Source organism: Cimex lectularius, unplaced genomic scaffold (assembly GCF_000648675.2).
Source record: "Cimex lectularius strain Harlan isolate CLEC.00 unplaced genomic scaffold, Clec_2.1 scaffold45, whole genome shotgun sequence".
Lineage (NCBI taxonomy): Eukaryota > Metazoa > Arthropoda > Insecta > Hemiptera > Cimicidae > Cimex > Cimex lectularius.
This window is the reverse complement of record NW_019392634.1, coordinates 690,589-709,485: the sequence shown is the minus strand read 5'-3', so window position 1 is coordinate 709,485 and position 18,897 is coordinate 690,589. Positions and strand designations below refer to the sequence as shown.

General features: G+C 34.3%; 1 protein-coding gene across 1 annotated transcript in view; it reads left to right on the top strand.

Annotated features, from left to right (window-relative positions):
• The window catches only part of LOC106662814 (monocarboxylate transporter 3), a 127,011-nt gene that overhangs the window by 8,297 nt on the left and 99,817 nt on the right, over nt 1-18,897 (top strand). The gene's annotated exons all lie outside the window — the stretch shown is intronic.

Here is an 18,897-nt window from a genome sequence, read left to right as displayed (position 1 = left end):
AAAAACTAACTAGATCAAAAACATTAAAAGTGTTGTTTTTCTGGTTGTTTGATTTCGAACGTTTAACAAAAATTTAAAGATAGTCGGCACTATTCGACCATATCTGGATACATCTGTAACAGATGATTAAAATTCACTATTTTTCACTCTAACCAAAACCCATGCCGTTTATTAAAACAGATTTCCTCAATTTATTCACAAATGTTAATGAATTTGTCGATGCGTTTTCGTATGGTTGAGTAGTAATAATCAGTTCAATTGATTTTATCCTGGAGCATATTTTCCACATGGGGGTGTGCTACGGGTCCTGATGGCATTAGCTACGAGTTCTATAAATTTGCAATCGACTGTTTTCTTGAAAAATTATTATCTTTTTATAACTTCGTATTTAACACTGGTGATGTCCCGTCTTCCTTCGGGAGGTCAATTATTTTTCCTTTACACAAACAGGGTGACGTTAATGGTGTTAACAACTTCCGAGGTATTTCTTGTATCAATGCATGTGCTAAAATTTTGTGCCACTTTTACACTCAAAATTAATTAACAATATCCGCACTTCTCACACAGTGAAATGTCTCCTCCATGCTCAAAATTCCTCTAGATTTTTACTCTATAAGGACCTTAATATCAGTCAACCTTTCTTGAACATAGCGCAAGATTCTAAAATTCCGTCCATTCCGCTAGCTCGCTGGTTTTTCAAAATTAGGTGCGAGTTACTGTACCTCAATTATAACCCCACAAGAGTCAATAGTTCCGATGGCTGCTCTCTCTGCAACAGGCAGGCTCGAGAAGACTGTTTTCATTTTCTAGCAGAATGCCCAGTTTTAGCTGAGTTCCGAGCACGGCATATAGGCTTGCCCACGTTGACGAGAGAGCACCTAATCTCTTTATTAAATAACCCCGAGTCTTTAAATCTGGTAAAATTTGCGATGGAAGCCTGGAACTACAGGAAAACGCTTGTTTTTTATTTCAACTATTAAATGTTTACTTTATATATCAGAGACACCCTGGTTATTTATATGTGCATAAATAGATATGTTGTTATTTTAGTTTATTTATATAGTTTTTTTTCTCTCTCTTTTGTTTATTCCTTAAGAAGAAATATGTTCCTTGTTTATTAAAAATGTATAGTCCGACTCCGGCAGACGGTTGATAACCATTGCCGAAATGTGCTTTTTGATTATGTACAATTCTTTTACTCTCTTTTGTTTATCTAATAAAGTACTTTTTCATTCATTCATATTTTCCACATAAAAAAACTTGTCCTCAGTTTATACTAGTTAAGAATATTCCTTGAACTCTTTTGTACCAATCTCAATTGGTTTAATCTTTAAGATTTTCGTATCTCCAGAATGATCTAATCTTCAATTTCAGAATAGTGAAGATATTCCCGAGCATATATTTGTATTAATCTTCAATTTGTGTGACCTTTTTGACTCTAACCAAAAACCAGCAGTTATTAAAAAAGAATTCCTCAGTTTAATGAACAAATATTACTGAAGTGTCGATGCATTTTCCCATGTTTGACTAATTAAATTGGTTCTATCCTGGAGATTTTCTTATCTTCCACATACAAACAAATATTCAGTTTGTAATAGTGAAGCAGTTTCCGTGTTCACGTTTCTACCAATATGTGATCGTGAAGATTTTCGTAACTACTTACGAACTGATTTTCAATTTCAGAATACTGAAGATTTTACGTAACACGTGTAATTCGTATCTTCGATTTGTGTAATTGTGAAGATTTTTCTGCTTCCAAGTTTGGAAACTTCAATTCCTATAACAGTTAAGTCTTTGCATGTGCTGGTTTGAATATTAATCTTAAATGTCTATAATATAATAATAATAATATAATATAATAATTGTAATGCTATAATAACGCACGTTTAGCAGTACCAGCATCGTGGATACATTTTCGTTCAAAGTTTGCACCGATCTTAATTTTTTAAATATTTATCTATTCACCGTTAAAAGATATCTGATTCAAAAAACGGAATGGGACGAAGAAAAATGGTGAAATATTTTTTTGTATAATCGTGAACGTTGAATTTTATAATAGTGAGGTACTTCATTTTTTCACTAAGTTAAATTTGTGTTATAGTGAAGTTTGGGGCCTCGATCTCTAACTTATACTAAATTTCAATTATGTTGTAACATTTGTAAATTGTAAGATTCTTCCGTGTGGACTGAGGTGTGACAATCTGTAATTTAGTTGTTACCAACCAACACGGTCTGCTTATACTGAGTTGGTTTGTCAAACGCTTTTTAGCTTCTCGCCATCTTCAGAGAACCAACAGCAGGTCAGAAGGATCGCCAAGGACTAATTTCAATTGCTTCAATAATGAAGCTTTCATATTTCCATTTTACTACTAAACCTCATAAACCGTGAAGTTTTCGCGTCTACCTATGAACTAATCTTCAGTTTCATGAAAGTGAAGATTTTTCCATGTACTCGTTTGTAACAATCTTTAATCTTGTTATTAAATTTTTATTAAAAATTAAAAATTAAATTTAGATTTTCGTTTCTACACGTATAAACTAATCTTAAATATAGAAATAGTGAAGATTTCCGTGTATCTTGAAGATTTTCTTACTTCAGGTATAAACTAACCTTCAATTTTGGAATAGTGAAGATTTTCCGTGTACAAGTTTGTAGCAATCTTCAATTTGTGTGATCATGATTTTTCTGTCTACGTATGAACTAATCTCTGTTTTAGAATAGGGAAAATTTAATTTCTATATTAGTGAAGATTTTGTGTTTTACGAATAAACTATTCTTCAATTTCCGAATAGGAAGAATTTTCCATGTTCTCGTTTGTAACAATCTTTAATTGGGGGTAATCTTGAAGATTTGCGTTTCTTCACGTATAAACTAATCTTAAATATAGAAATAGTGTAGATTTTCCGTGTAATCTTGAAGATTTTCTTATCTTCAGGTATAAACAATCTTCAATTTTGGAATAGTGAAGTACAAGTTTGTAGCATTCATCAATTTGTGTGATTATGAAAACTTTAGTGTCTACCTATGATCTAAACTCAGTTTTAGAATAGTGAAAATTTAATTTCTATATTAGTGAAGATGTTTGTGTTTTAGGAATGAACTATTCTTCAATTTCAGATTAGTGAAGATTTTTCCATACACACGTTTGTAGCATTCATCAATTTGTGTGATTATGAAGACTTTCATGTCTACGTATGATCTAAACTCAGTTTTAGAATAGTGAAAATTTAATTTCTATATTAGTGAAGATTTTCGTGTTTTACGTATGAACTACTCTTCAATTTAAGAATAGGGAAGATTTTACCATGCACACGTTTGTACTAATTATCAATAATTTGTGTGATCATGAAGATTTTTGTGTCTACGTATGAACTAAACTCAGTTTTAGAGTAGTGAAAATTTAATTTCTATATTAGTGAAGATGTGTGTGTTTTAGGAATGAAATATTCTTCAATTTCAGATTAGTGATGATTTTTCCATGTACACGTTTGTAGCATTGATCAATTTGTGTGGTTATGAAGGCTTTCGTGTCTACCTATGATCTAAACTCAGTTTTAGAATAGTGAAAATTTAATTTTTACATTAGTGAAGATTTTCGTGTTTTACGTTTGAACTATTCTTCAATTTCAGATTAGTGATGATTTTTCCATGCACATGTTTGTAGCATTCATCAATTTGTGTGATCATGAAGATTTTCGTGTCTACGTATGAACTAATCTCTGTTTTAGAATAGAGAAAATTTAATTCCTATATTAGTGAAGATTTTGTGTTTTAGAAATGAATTAGTCTTCAATTTCAGAATAGTGAAGATTTTTCCATGCACACGTTTTTATCAATCATCATTTTGTGTGATCATGAAGATTTTCCTGTCCACTTATGAACTAATCTTCTATTTCAGAAAGTGAAGCTTTCATATTTCCACTTTACTACTTCTCTTTCTCGACGTTTCCATGATTTAATCAATTTTTTAAAAACTTTAAAGAAGGTTTTATTATCGAAGTTTCTCAATCAATTAAATTTGAGCGTCGAGGTTTCTGAGCATGAGCCTCGGCGTTATAGTCGTGTTCTGAATAAAGCTCGATAACCAGGGTGGGACCGGGAGACAGCATGTCTGGAGAACGGGAGGAAAAATCGTTCGAACCCGGTTTCCCTTTAGGCCCCGTCGTCTGAGCCTCAACTGGGAAAATTTTATGATTCTATTTTGTGACTGAAAGAAGCAAAAAAGGAAGTTAAAATGACAATGTGACCAATAGGGAAAAGGAACCATTTCAGTCGATATCCCCTTCCCCCTCCCGATAGCCGATTATAAAAGTATGGAATACGGATAATGACACCCTTAGCTTAATTGCCTTGTGCTTTTAATAACAATAAACCGTTTCTTATGTTAAACACAGGTGAAAAAGTATCATTAAAAATTTGATGATTAGAGATTATTCAAACCCATATTCAATTTTGATCCAAACGTTCAAATATATTTGTCATGCACATCGGAATCATTATTATTTGTCGGTTATTTCCTCAAATCGTCACAGATTTTGTTTATTGGCTATGTTCAATGGGGTTTAAATCGGTAAAATTGTCTTACACAGGAATTATCGACTGTCACTTTGTCATAATGGCATTTATTTAAGGGCGGAAAGTTTACTAAAGGAGTAAATCGAACCGGTATTAAACACTTTCCCAAAAAGCACAACAGAAAGGTTAATTACAAATAAAAGTAAAGACTGACAAGCCAATAAGAAAGTTTCCGATCCTGTTATTTATAACCGGATTAGAACCCACGTGAGCCCTTTAAATCTGTTAAAATCCAGGGTCAAAGGGCTGACGTCAATGAACCCCTATTATACAGTCATTAGCCCTCTACAATAAAAACAGGATAAAATGTTTATTGATCAATTTCTGTTGGAAATGTTGATTTTAAAATTCACGCCTGGTGTTATTTCACTGTTCGGAAAATTCTTTAATGTTGAAATTTTTTTTGTTTCGTGAGTGAAACGTTTTCACCTCGTGTTGTGGTTTACCATGTTGCGTCCAAGGAGATCCACGGAGATCGATAGAGTAACCTGGAAAATACTGTATGGACGGCTGTATTGGTTCATCAATTTTTTCCTAAATTTATATACTAATTTACTGGCGTAGAAATCACGTCAACTGATAAATTCTTCTAAAAATATTCATACTGGGCAATTTCCTAAAATGCTTCCTAAAAATAAATATCTGTTATTTGTAAAATATTCAGAACGAATAGTTTTGAATTATTCAAGACAAAATAAAAAATTATTTAAAATTAAAACCTCCGTTTTTGTAGTTTAAATGTTTTAAGTGTTGATTATCTATATTGTTGAGGTTATGTACAATGCTTTTATTTCCGATTAGCAAAGAGTACAAAATATATTATACATTCACATTTCAATGTTATTGAAAATTAATTAATCTTTATGTAAAGTATTGGTTGAGATAAAAAAGTCAGCGTCACTAGCGGGATTCGAACCCACGACCTTCGGACTTGAGCAATCGTGGCACCAACTTCCCATCTCAACCCACCTTTCGAATTTTCCCTCAATTCAATCCCCCCCCTTTGAAAAATGGCGAAAAGGAAGGAAAATTCGAAAGGTGGGTTGAGATGGGAATTTGGTGTCCGAATGGATGGAAGTCACGACAGCTCAAGTGGTAGAGCAGCGGGGTATTTAACCGAAGGTCGTGGGTTCGAATCCCTCTGGTGACGCTGACTTTTTTATCTCAACCAATACCTTACATAATGATTAATTAATTGAAAGAAGTTATTTGGTCAATCGGACCACGAAATCTAATGGAGTTATTGAAAATTAAGACGAATTGTTAGCTATAGCAATTAGAGCAACTTTATGTAGTAATCTTCAATTTGTTCAACGTGAAAATTCGCGTCTCCACGAATATAATGATTACCAAATTAAAATAAATAGAAAGAATTCCGTGTTCCCATGTTTAAACTAATCTTCAATCGTACAATTTGGAAAGATTTCCTTTCCCCCCCATTTGTATAGATCTTCAATTTGTACATTCTTGAAGAATTTTGGGTGTATAAGTTTCAACTAATCTTCAATGTGAACATTCCTGAATATTTACGTATTCACGTTTGTACGAAAGTTCAAATTTATGTAATCAGGAAAGCTTCCGTGTCTCCACGTTTGAACTAATCTTCAGTTTGTACAATAGTGAAGATTTTAATGCTCAACACATTTGTACTGACCTTCAATTTGCACATCCTGAAGAATTTTGCATCTCTATGTTTGAAATTTTATACATTTGTATATTCCTGAATATTGGATACTCAGGATTGTAGTTATGTTCAAATTCGTATGATCATGACGATTTTCGTGTCCCTACGTTTGAACTAATCTTCAATTTGTACAATAGTGAACATTCTTGAGTCTTCACATTTGTAATAATTGTAATAATTAACAACTCAGTAAAGATTTGCTTATCCCACCATATGTACAGATCTTCAATTTGTACATTCTGGAAGAATTTTGCACCTTACGTTTGAATTAACTTCAATTTGTACAAACCTGAATATTCGCGTATCCACGATTGTACTAATATTGAAATTTATATAATCACGAAGGCATCCCTGTCTCTAGGTTTGAACTAATCTTCAATTTGTACACATCCTGAAGAATTTTGCATCTCTATGTTTGAAATTTTATACATTTGTATATTCCTGAATATTGCATACCCAGGATTGTAGTTATGTTCAAATTCGTATGATCATGACGATTTTCGTGTCCCTACGTTTGAACTAATCTTCAATTTGTACAATAGTGAAGATTTTAATGCTCCCCACATTTGTACTGAGCTTCAATTTGCACATCATGAAGAATTTTGTACCTTACGTTTGAACGGTCTTTAATTTGTACATTCCTGAATATTGCTTATCCACGATTGTATAATCGTGTATGTATGATGTATTCGTATGATCATGACGATTTCCGTGTCCCAACGTTTGAACGGCCTCGCATAAAAAAAGGAAAAGGAAAAAATAAATATAATAATAAATCTTTCTAAATTTGGTCGAGATTTAAAAAAAATACATAAAACGGGAAAAAAGGTGAAAATGAAGACAAAAATCCACTATTGAACTTATTATTTTTTAATTGAAAAATATTATATTTACAATAGAATAGTCTTTGTGAAGGGGGAAATTAAAAAAAAATAAAAACGAACGTTACCGCCTGCCCTGAACAATTTTTCGATCTTGTGTATGTACGCAATTGATCTTCAATTGAAGAGTGTCGCGTTTCCTAACATATGTGCTGATCTTTAATTTGTACGTTCTTGAAAAATTTTCCGTTATATGTTTGAACTAATGTTCAATTGTATAGTCATGAAAATTAATGCTTTCTCAACATACATACTGATCTTCAGTAGTATACCTAAAGAATTTTGCATCTATACGTTTAAACTGATCTTTAATTTGTACAGCTTCCTCCACGTTTGTAGAAATATTAAATTTCAAAATAATAATGATTCTGGCATCACATTGATTGCACTAACCTTCATTCTTCCAACCGTGATACTAATTGCCACGTTTGCAAAAATCTCCAATTAGTATAACAATGAAGAGTTTTGCTGGAAAACATTTGTAACCACCTTCAAATTTTTATAAGTGTTTCCACGTTCGAACTAGTTTGCCATTTCTTTTTTTTTAATGTCTTACTAGAAAAATAAGTTTTAATTAGATTAATTAGAATTTATTCACTAGAAGCCAATTATAAACCAAATAATTAACTAATCTGCCATTTGTACAATAGAAGATATTCGGGTCTCTGCGATGTTTGTATTAGTCTTCAATTCGTATAATAGTGAAGATTTTCGTGCCTCCATGTTTGTATTAATCTGAAATTTATACTCTCCTGAAAAGTTTTTCTTCACATTTGTTGACATCTTCAAATTTTGTATAAGTGTTTCCACGTTGAAGTAATCTGCCATTCATTTTGTCAGTAAAAAAATACTAGCATTAAAAACAAAATAATTAATCTGCCATTTGCACAATCGTGAAGATTTCGAGTCTCCCCCTCGTTTATATTAATGTGTAATGTTTAGTGATCGTTGTGTAATGATTATTTAGAGATCGAGAGATGCGGTCTGGTGTGATGTACCATGTGATGTAGAAAAACATTTTCTTTATCGTGCCAACGTTTCGATCTTTTTTGAGATCATCTTCAGAACTCAAAGTATGTGTTTTCTGGTAGATGTGTCATTGTTGTGTGTCGTGTTGAAAGTGTACATCATCCCAGAAATTTTATATTAATTTATATTAATCTTCAAAACCTATAATGGTTAAAAGTTTCGTGCGTCCATGTTCATACCAATCTACAATTTGGACCCTCATGAACAAATTTGAGTTTCATCTTTTTTACTAACTTTAAATTAGTATAATTTTCCTAGTATATTGATATTTATGAGCTTATTAATCTTCATATTAATATGTCTAATTCAGTAAGCAAGATAGAACACTATAAATTATATGTTCACATTTTAATGACGTAAAAAATTAAGACAAATTACTAGTCACAAACGAATAAAAAATGAAAAAAGTGTAGATGCTGTTAGCGAGCGGTTGTGCCAGGGGTGATTTGCCAAGTTTTGGGACGTCAGCTCCTCCAAGGCTGAAAATAAATTTATATATTTTTCTTTTTGATTTCATCTGTTCTTTCAATTACAACGTTTACATTAGTTTAATAGCTTAGTTTAGATAGTTGGTTAGTGCGAGAGAAACGAATAAAGGAAAAGCGATTTAAAACAATTTTGGTTTTATTTTCCGGTGGATAAACATTGATCCTATTATTTTCTTTGTTGTCTTTTAAAGAAACATAATCGTAAAAACATTCTAAGAACTAACGATGAAAATAGATTATCCACCTGCTGGATACAAGAAGTTCTTTTCAGAGGATCTTCGGAAGAGGTCAAAACAGAGAAAACTTCCTTACGGTTTTCGCCGAGCTTTCGACAGTTTTATACTGTCATCTTCAGGGCCTGTTTTATTATCATATAAACAAACAATTATAACATTCGGTTTTTATTGATTTGATCTGTGATCCTACTTTATTGTTGTTTAAATTTTTAAAATAATTTGATTGTATATATATATAGTTAAAAAACGTTTTCTGTGATCACTTGTACCTGTTTTTTAGACTTATATGAGGTAGCCTTTCTTGACCACGTTTTTAATTTTATTGTTATTGTAATTTTACCTATAATTTTTAATTATTTATGTTTCTCAATTTAAATTAATATTTAGATGCTGAGCCACAAAAATCATTGTACTTCTGTGCCCAAAACACCATGTTATTTAAATTCCTATTAAGGTTTTAAAGTAAGATATTCAATTATTATTGTAATTATTGTTTTTTCATGTTATAATTGTTTGTTTATATGATAATAAAACAGGCCCTGAAGATGACAGTATAAAACTGTCGAAAGCTCGGCGAAAACCGTAAGGAAGTTTTCTCTGTTTTGAATCTTCCGAAGATCCTCTGAAAAGAACTTCTTATTCTAAGAACTAGTTTATATTCATGAAGAAGAAGAAAAAAATAAAATGTATTCTAGGGGTTTAGACCTCCGTGTATAACAAAAAGTACAAAATTTGGCACAATTTATAAATATAGAATATATAAATATAGAATTAAATGTAATGGATAAAAATAAATAAGACATGCTAAATTAAATAAGAAACGAAAAATAAATAGAAAATTAACCATCCTTGGTGTTAAATTGTAAGGAAAGGGGGTAGTAAAAGACGGGTCTTAAAGGTGGAAAGGGTTGAAACACGGTGAAGTGAGTTAAGTAATTCCTGTGGTTGTTGGAACGGATAAGGACGGAGCGACTAAAAGCAGTGGGTTTGTATGTGGGGCAAGGATCAGAAATGCGGGAACAAGGGTTTCGAGTATGTATACAAGAGTTAAATATTAACAGAGTATAAATATATAAAGGGAAATGAGAAGAAATTGTTTGATAAAGGAAAGAGCCAAGGAAGTATAGACAGCGATAGGATGGGTACAACCATATTAAACCACGGTATATTAGACACTTGTGATCTGTTTGGGGAAATATGAACAGAAAAAGCAGTTCACGATTCTCTTGAGTGTGTTAACATGGTTGCCTGGTGACTGGTGACCCACCATAGACCAAACAGCCATAATCGACATGGGGAAGCAAAACGTAGGAGATCAGTAGTTTTAGGGTGCTGATTGGTAAGGACGGCGCCACACTAGACGAAATGCGACGGGAGTTTTCTCGTCGGAAATTTCCGCTGCACAAGCTTACATTGAAAACACACAGCCAGCGACAGACTGAAAGGTTCCGTTAGTGCACCAGCGTCCGTCGATGGAATGTTCCTCTGGGTTCCTTCTAAACAGATCAAAACAGAAGAAAGTAGATGGGGTGTGTCACATAGACGACGGACAAGCGTAGAACGGAAAAGGTAGGCAAGTGAAGTTGATCTAGGATGGATTTGGACCAATTTATTGCGGAAGTTCTTCAGTCATCCCATAGTATTGGAAGAACATGACAGGATAACGTCGAAGTTCCCCATACAGACAGTGTTATTGACTACCCTTTTGATATTCAATGGATGAATCCAATGTTCTCTCTTTCTCTTCTGCTTCTCCGTTGCCTTGCAAATACACAAAACGAAAAGTTGTTACATTGTACCGTAAATGATCCACTGCGTCACGTTATCAACTGCATATCCAAACAGTCGTTGAAGTCTTCCGTTCATTTCTATCGTACATCTGGCTTGTTCGGATTAGGCGGATTTTTCGACGCAAAATTCGGTCACGAAAACTTCCGTGGCATTCCGTCTAGTGTGGCACCGGCCTAAGAGTTAGCTTGCATGGCGGAATTGCCGGAGGATGGAGAAGCAACGGTGGGTTATTTAGTAAATGGGGTTTGCAGGAGGGTTTGATTTTTGAGATGGATAAAAGGAGACTGGTTACTTGTTAATGCAGAGCGTTTGAGGCATGGGAGAGACGGGATCCAAACACTATATCCTGGGGGGTACTGTATTGAGAGAGAGAGTCCATAGTCAACAGACCAGGAAGATAATGGAATTTAGGTCCTCTTGGATTCGTATGATTGAGATTTGAAGGTCATGAGGTGAAAATAAGAGGTATATTTGGAAGTAATGTGCGTAGAGGTAATAAGTACGATATTTAAGATATTAGGAAGATCATTTATATAATAACAAAAGGGGGGGCGTCGGTGGCCGCAACGGTTTAGGCTTTGACACGGCGCTCATCACTGTAAAGTAAAGGTCTCGGGTTCGAATCCAGCAGCCCTGCATTCGAACCCGACATACTTACAAATGGGATTTTTTTTCAAATACTCTTCCGAGGGTTTATACGATCTCTGCTGTTGCGAACCCTCGTTAAAAAATAGTGGAGGCAGATAAACTCTAGCCTTGAGGAACACCAGTAGTGTTGGACAAAGGAGAAGAAGGGACTTTCTGGGATGGGAATATTCACATGTTTGTAAGAAGAAAATTAGAATTTCATTGTAAATAGAGTGGCACTGCATATTTTCTCTAAACGGAAGTCCCATTTTGTTCTGGAAGCAACGGACTTTGTACATTTAGGGTCCGATAGAGCAGACACATTGTAAGGACTTAGATGAGGCTTTGGCCAAAGGAGAAATTAAATGCAAATCGTGTTTTTCTTCATCAGAGGCCGCTCTTAGTGTAAACTAATTAATTTAAGAAATTCAATTACACTTTAGAAGGCTTTTCGGCTTCTGCGTGCACATGGTTTTATGTATAAGCGAAAGGTGATGGCAAAGTGATAGAAATATTCCCACTCTAAGACGAAACATAATTTTTAAGATTTTTATTAATAATTTTCCTGTTTTTCTCCATAAAATGTCCGAAACTTCAACATCGTTTGATCGTTTTGTACTAACCATTGACAACACGAATTGTGAAAGTTAAACCACTCTCTACTTAAACCGGCAGCTATGATTTGAAAAGTCAAGCTGAGACATGTATTTATGTGATTTCAAAATTTAATTAAAACTCATTATATTATTGCGCAATGTCCCCGTCTTTAGAGACTTCGGTCTTAATTATTTTGGCCAACTTGCCAAGGGTGGGATATTCTTACGGGTTGATTAGATTTACCAGACGGACTTGGCAGAGTGCAGACAGACGCCTTACCCGAATTGGTACAATTGCTCAATTAAAGTTAAACGCTTTATCATCAAGTTTTCTTACTTCATTTATGTGTATAAGTACGATAAAAAATAATAAGTTTTTACACTTTAAAATTTTACAATAAAGACAAGCAGGTGTAGTGACGTGCGATACTAAAGAATATTAGATACCAGTACTCGATTATTAAAAGAAGTATTCAATCCTATTCAAGTATCGAAAGAAAATATTCGATACTGATGAGTATCGATTAATTAAAAGTTTAGCAATTAGCATTTGAACATTTGGAGCGTAACGAGTGGTTGTGACTTATTTATTTATGTAATTAACGAGTGATTTGGCAGTAACAGACAAAAAAATTGAAAACTCTAAACTTATGTGTGGTGATTAGTGACCGTTAATCGATATTTATTTAGAAATCGTGAGATGCGGTCTGGTGTGACGTAGGTTTTAGAAAAGCATTTTCTTTATCGTGCCAACGTTTCGATCTTTATTGAGATCATCTTCAGGGCCTGGGATTTACAAACATTGTTTACATATAACAATTACATTTGGATGTCTTTTCTATACCGACATCCTTCCCCACCCCTTCAAAATCCAACGTATATAAACAGAAAATAGCAAAATCTCACTGGCACTCTCGACATGACACGTAAGAATGGCACAATTACACAGAAGAAAAATACTTTGAGTGAGTAGAAATACTTTGATTGAATACATAAAAAATATATTTTGCATTGTATAAATTCACTTTTCCACATCCAAAATGTAATTGTTATTACAATGTTTGTAAATCCCAGGTCCTGAAGATGATCTCAATAAAGATCGAAACGTTGGCACGATAAAGAAAATGTTTTTCTGAAACCTACATCACACTAGACCGCATCTCACGATTTCTAAATAAATACTCTAAACTTATTTATTAACGTAAATAATAATATAAAAATACATATACCTACGTACAAATTAATATTTTCATTTTAGGGCTTGGCAAACCTGATATTCTTCCCCTACACCGTGAAGAAACAAAAGTTCATTCTCTCCGGATGCTCGTTTTGTGACGAATTCAAATGGTCCAAGCAAAGTTGTTTTAAGTTGTTTTAAGTCAGCGATTTCTTTCCCTGACTTTTAAATTAAATAAAAATTCGAAAAGGAATATATACATCTAGAGCACAATTTTTCAGACGAGGGATATTAATAGAATGAAATTTTTGTTTGTTTTGAACTTTTGTGAATGTAATGCGGAGGAGATAGAAGTGACCATGGAGCACGGATCCCTGAAAAACCAGTGTTCCCAAGCAAACCTCTCAAAGTAATTATTTCTCTATTTTAGTTCAGCTATTCGGGTATTTTTAAGAACACTTCGGTTCCATTTTAACCATTTTCCATTCGAGTATTTTTTTCCGATACCGAAGAAAGTTCTCGATACCAGTACTTGTATCGAAAGTGAAGATTCGATACTAAAAATACTCGGTATCGAACAAATTTATTCGATTCTTTACTCATATCGATAGTATCGGAACGTCACTAATCAGGAGTAGCCAATATTGGAAATATTCAGTTTTGTACATCTAGTTTTCAAGAATCTCTCCAAACTCTTCATCACGACTTGAATATTTGATTATTTAAATTGGCTGTATTTTTTAAAAATTCTAAACTGTTAAATATAATAAAAAAGATGTTCTAGGAGATAGGTATTTTTTATGTTGTAGTCTGAACTTTCTGACGTATGATATACACTTCATGACTTTTAGATCAATCCTGGAACCATTTCATATATTAAAGATAAATAAAAGTGGAATTCCAATTACACTTCAAGACTTCAACAATACGTTCAAATTCGTGAATACTGTTAGTAAATTAAAAATTCCTTTTATATGTCGAAAAGGCAGACGAGGCGTTTTTAAGGCAGGGACGTCCCAACCTCCGGCTTAACCACAGCAATCTCTGATGTTAAAAATGCGAGCGCATTATGAGAATCATGCTCGGGCACGGCCGTATCCCTTTTCCGATTTTTGGAGGAAACAGGGTTATTTTATTGTATACAATAATGTAATAATAAGTTTTATGCTCCTTGCGTGTATTGAGAGTGAATGTATTTATTGGTGTGAATATGTAGTGTGAGTAGCTGGAATATTGAGTACTCCATTAGGCAAGTGATATAATGTGTGTAATGGGCGGTGATTAACCTCACCACACTAATTGAGTGAATGGTAAGTAAATAGGAGAGATTGTATTTGAGAATGTGTGAGACTGTCAACAGGTTTTGATCTAGGAACTGCATGCGTTGGGTAATTGACCTAGCTAGTGACAGCACCCGGAGTACAGCCTGGTTGTCTGGACTGATAAGACCGAGGCCTGTCACCAGACTGTCAACACCGAGGTGGATGATTCTAAGAAGAAGAAGGACAAAAATAACTTTATTCTGGGACTGGTGTTCCCTAAGAATAATATACGTGAAATAATTAAAGGAAGTTCCTTCTATGAAATTAAAAATAAAATGAAATAAAAATCTTGGCACTATGTATACAAGTAAGGCAAGCCATGGGTGCCGCGGTAGCCGAGTGGTTAAGGCTTCAGACTCTCGGCTAGTAGATCCTGCAGTCGTGGGTTCGATCCCCACCGTCGCCTCTGGACTTTTTTCTGACGCCTAAGAGGGCCGGTGGCCGCAATTGAAAGAAATTGACACGGTACTCATCAATGGAAGGGGCGGGATCAGACCTCAGTGACCCTGAATTTCTGAACTCACTTCAAACATAAGTTTCTTCGATGGATATATTACGCAGGGTGGGCGACCAAGACCCGAGGGGTTAAATGCCTGGGTAGACTCGTACTCCATCCTTAAAAGGTCCGGGACTTGGTCGGCCCACGTGTCCTGCATAAATCTCTTGGATTTGTTCACAAACCCCAAGATTTTGACCATTTTATATCGGGGAGTGGTTTGGTGTTGTCCGCTCCTTCAAAGATTTCAAATCTAGACCTAGCGTACCTATCACACTCTGCGAGGTAGTGCCTTGCCTTTTCTTCTTTTATTTCGCAAAAACGGCAAAAGGGATCTGGTAGAATACCCATTACAGAGAGGTGTCTTCTCAGTGGAAGACCATCAGAATACCTCTCAGCCTCCTAATTCCCTTCCTTGAGTTAGAGAATAGCCATTTCGATTCTGCGATTTGATGACCTTAACAAACTCGATGGAAGAACACCGGCACACCGGGGACTCAATTCACACTCGTGTTGCGAGCCCCCAAAAAATGGAGCCAGGGATAATGTACAATAAGCTGAACAGCTGAAGAAAAAGGCAAGCCATAAGAAAAAATAACAAGAATATCAAATATTAACGCAAGGTAGAGTTCCAGGTTCCAGAGTTTAGGGGCTCGGATCAGAAAGGATCTTTCAAAGGTATGTTGTATGTTGAGGAAGGATTAGGTCAATTGGGGATGATCGGGTGTTACGAGTGTGATGTGAGGAGTTGAACTGTAGGGATTGGGTGATGTAAGGAGGACGCCGAATGTGGATGGACCGGAAAAGAAAGCAACCTAAGATTCTGGAGGACTTCCTGCAATTTACTTTAATTTCAAAAGCTGGAATTGCCAATGGGCTGCGAGAAGTGATATGCGCACAGTGTTCATGTGTGTGTGTATGTACATATATGTGCAGATTTCAGCTTATACTGATTCAAAATCCTTTTATAAGTTTATGGGATTGTGTTTTATTTTTTAGCTGATTATTTGCAAAAAACATCTTCAATTTTTCAAGTCATTTTTTGTCAATTGCAGGCGTTACTTATTGAACGCCCCCAGGTTTAGTGAAAATACTTGATAACAGGGTCCAATGCCTTGTAATTTGTCAGCGATAGCGGTGGAATGAATGGCTCGCCAAATATTTGGGGCCGGTTCTATTTGAGAATTACAGGGCTGTTTGTGCCCAGATAAAAGCCCTTCCTCGGAAAAATTTAAAGCCCTTCTTAGACATGTGCTATGAAAAAGTTATGCTGGTGAATCGCAACTTTTTTTTTCAATGTCGTGAGGATTTATTTGATGTACTATGTAAAACCTCTTAAAAAGTTAAATATACAACCTAATTAACAACCGATTTTCACCTCACGTTATGCAAAAATCCTTTTGTTTTTATTTCAATTAGCCCAATTTTTGAAGGTAGACAGCTGTAATACGTTGAACAGGGTATCATCTTTAATCTATTAAAATTGGCTAATAAAAATAAAAATTAACCTATAATCCATGCAAAGATGACAAAAGGAAAAGGAAAATATATTCTTCTACAACTTCAAAAACATTTTTTTTATTAATCAATCATTTAAATCAATCAATTTTTATCGAAGTAATTACATTCATAATGTTCATATCATGCTTTTTAAACAACTAGGGGAAGATTTGCAAAAATGAAATCCTTTGTTAATGTGGCCCGCGTACCCTCCCTGGTTTGGTTTATCCCGTCGGTTCTAACATTTCGCCATCATCAGTGGTGGGCTTGATCTTTTTAAAAAATGAATGCGAATTGTTCTTTCGGTATCAATGTCGTCACGTTTTATGAACTTACAAAAAGACAGGATTGACACACAATTACACAGGCCAACTACACCTCGCAGACCTCAACAAGACATTTGCAAAAGGTTTTTGCTAGACAACCTGACCGACATTCATGCCATTTTTTATTTTTTTTTAACCTTAAACTTAGCTTAATGGTAAGTACGTCGGGTTCGAATGCAGGGCCGCTGGATTCGAACTCGGGACCTTTACCTTACAGTTATGAGCGCCGTGTCAACGCCTTAACCGTCGAGACCATCGATACCCTCTAAAATATAATTAATTTATTCTTCTTAACACTGATTTTTGAAATTGTTCGTCCAATGAGAAAGTAAAAAAGAAGAAGAATCGAAAAAATATTTTACTGAAACAGGAATCCCAGATGCTTCTTTTTCTGTTTAGGAACGGTTTATATTTAGCTTTTAAGCTCTTCCATTTACACTAACTTCGGTACGTTATTCGCCAAAAAGTCTCTAATTTCCGTCATTTATTAAGCGAGAGATTTCAGATATAAGATAAGAATTATTATGAGATGGTTGAATGTGAAAAGTTTTAAGAGTGCAATTCACCCAGAGATTGCCGAGCATTAGGCCAAATTAAGAAGTATCCCACTGCAATATTTTTACTTGGGAGAATCGTTCCGTTATATTATTCTCAACTAAGTCGACTGAGTATGAGGAAAATCGGCTTGCATTACTGGTTTTGCAATGATTTTCCTGTATGACCTCCTCCTTTTGTTTTAAGACGTCGCGTCTGAATTGTTGAATTTACGATAGAGCAAACAATGTCTAATCAATATAAATAGTTAAAACTGCGTTAGAGGAGAGTAAGGTTTAAAATATAGAAAAATCTATTGACTGAATTGCATGATAAGGATAGCAGAAAAACGTTGTTAATGAAAATAAACAAAATGTCATGAATTAATAGTGGGTTTGTAAACTAAAAACGAGTAATTGAGATATTTTGTGATGATTGAAAATGGCATAACGCCAGGTAAACCAAAATAGCGGGGCTAAGCAGAAAATGATGATTCGAAACGACTGAACTACAAAATCCTGTTATTTTATGATTTAAAATGATAAATATATTTCCACATCCTACATGTATTTGTTAAATTTAAACAATGTTTGTGAATCCCAGGCCCTGAAGATGATCTCAATAAAGATCGAAACGTTGGCATGATAAAGAAAATGTTTTTCTGAAACCTACATCACACCCGACCGCATCTCACGATTTCTGAATAATTATGAATATAATGACCAATTTCAGAGACATTTGTATAATATTTAGCGTAGAAATTTATAACTTATTTTCATTTTTAGATGAACATAAATATTACATTATTTTAAAAAGGATCCAGCTGAACTTAACATATTTTATTATGGGCCTTAAATAATAGTTATGTCAATTCTCATTTTTTATTCAAATCGATCTAGATATTGTCGTTCGACAGATGGGTTTGTCCTTTCATAATTATGTTTTGGAAAACCTACTTTTTATGGTGCACAATTTGGAAACTCTTTGACCAAAAACAGCGAGACTAGGCGGACCAGGATGACCGGAAACGACTCCCCCCAACAGCATCAGAACACGTAACCGAGATGAAATTTATTTATATTTATATTTATTAGAATTTTTACACAATCTTAAAATGTTGTTAACCAAGCTAAACTAAGTTTAAATATATTTTTTAGGCGACTTTTATAATCAATTATATCAAAACGCATTTCTTGTTTGAATTTATATATTTATTGTCGTTCTAGGCAATATTCTTTGTCGGTCGTTCTAGAGGCCGAAAACCGAAAATAGCGAGACTAGGAGGACCAGAAAAATTCGAAACGACCAATCTAAAAAATCCCATTACTTTGCTATTTAAAATTATGTTGTGTACGTAAAAAATATGTTGCGAAATCGTTCCGAAAAAAGGTAAAACTTTTTTTTTATTTAACCATATTAATTTTCTTGTATATCTCAGTTCATCTTTATTTTGTACTTTTTGATAACAGTTGTCATTTCTTCAAGTATTCCTTAATTATTATTCAATTAATTAAGGTTTTTAGTTGAGATAAAAAAGTCAGTGTCACGAGCGGGATTCGAACTCTACCACTTGAGCTATCGTGACCTCGATCCACTCGGACACCAACTTCCCATCTCAACCCCAACTTTTACCG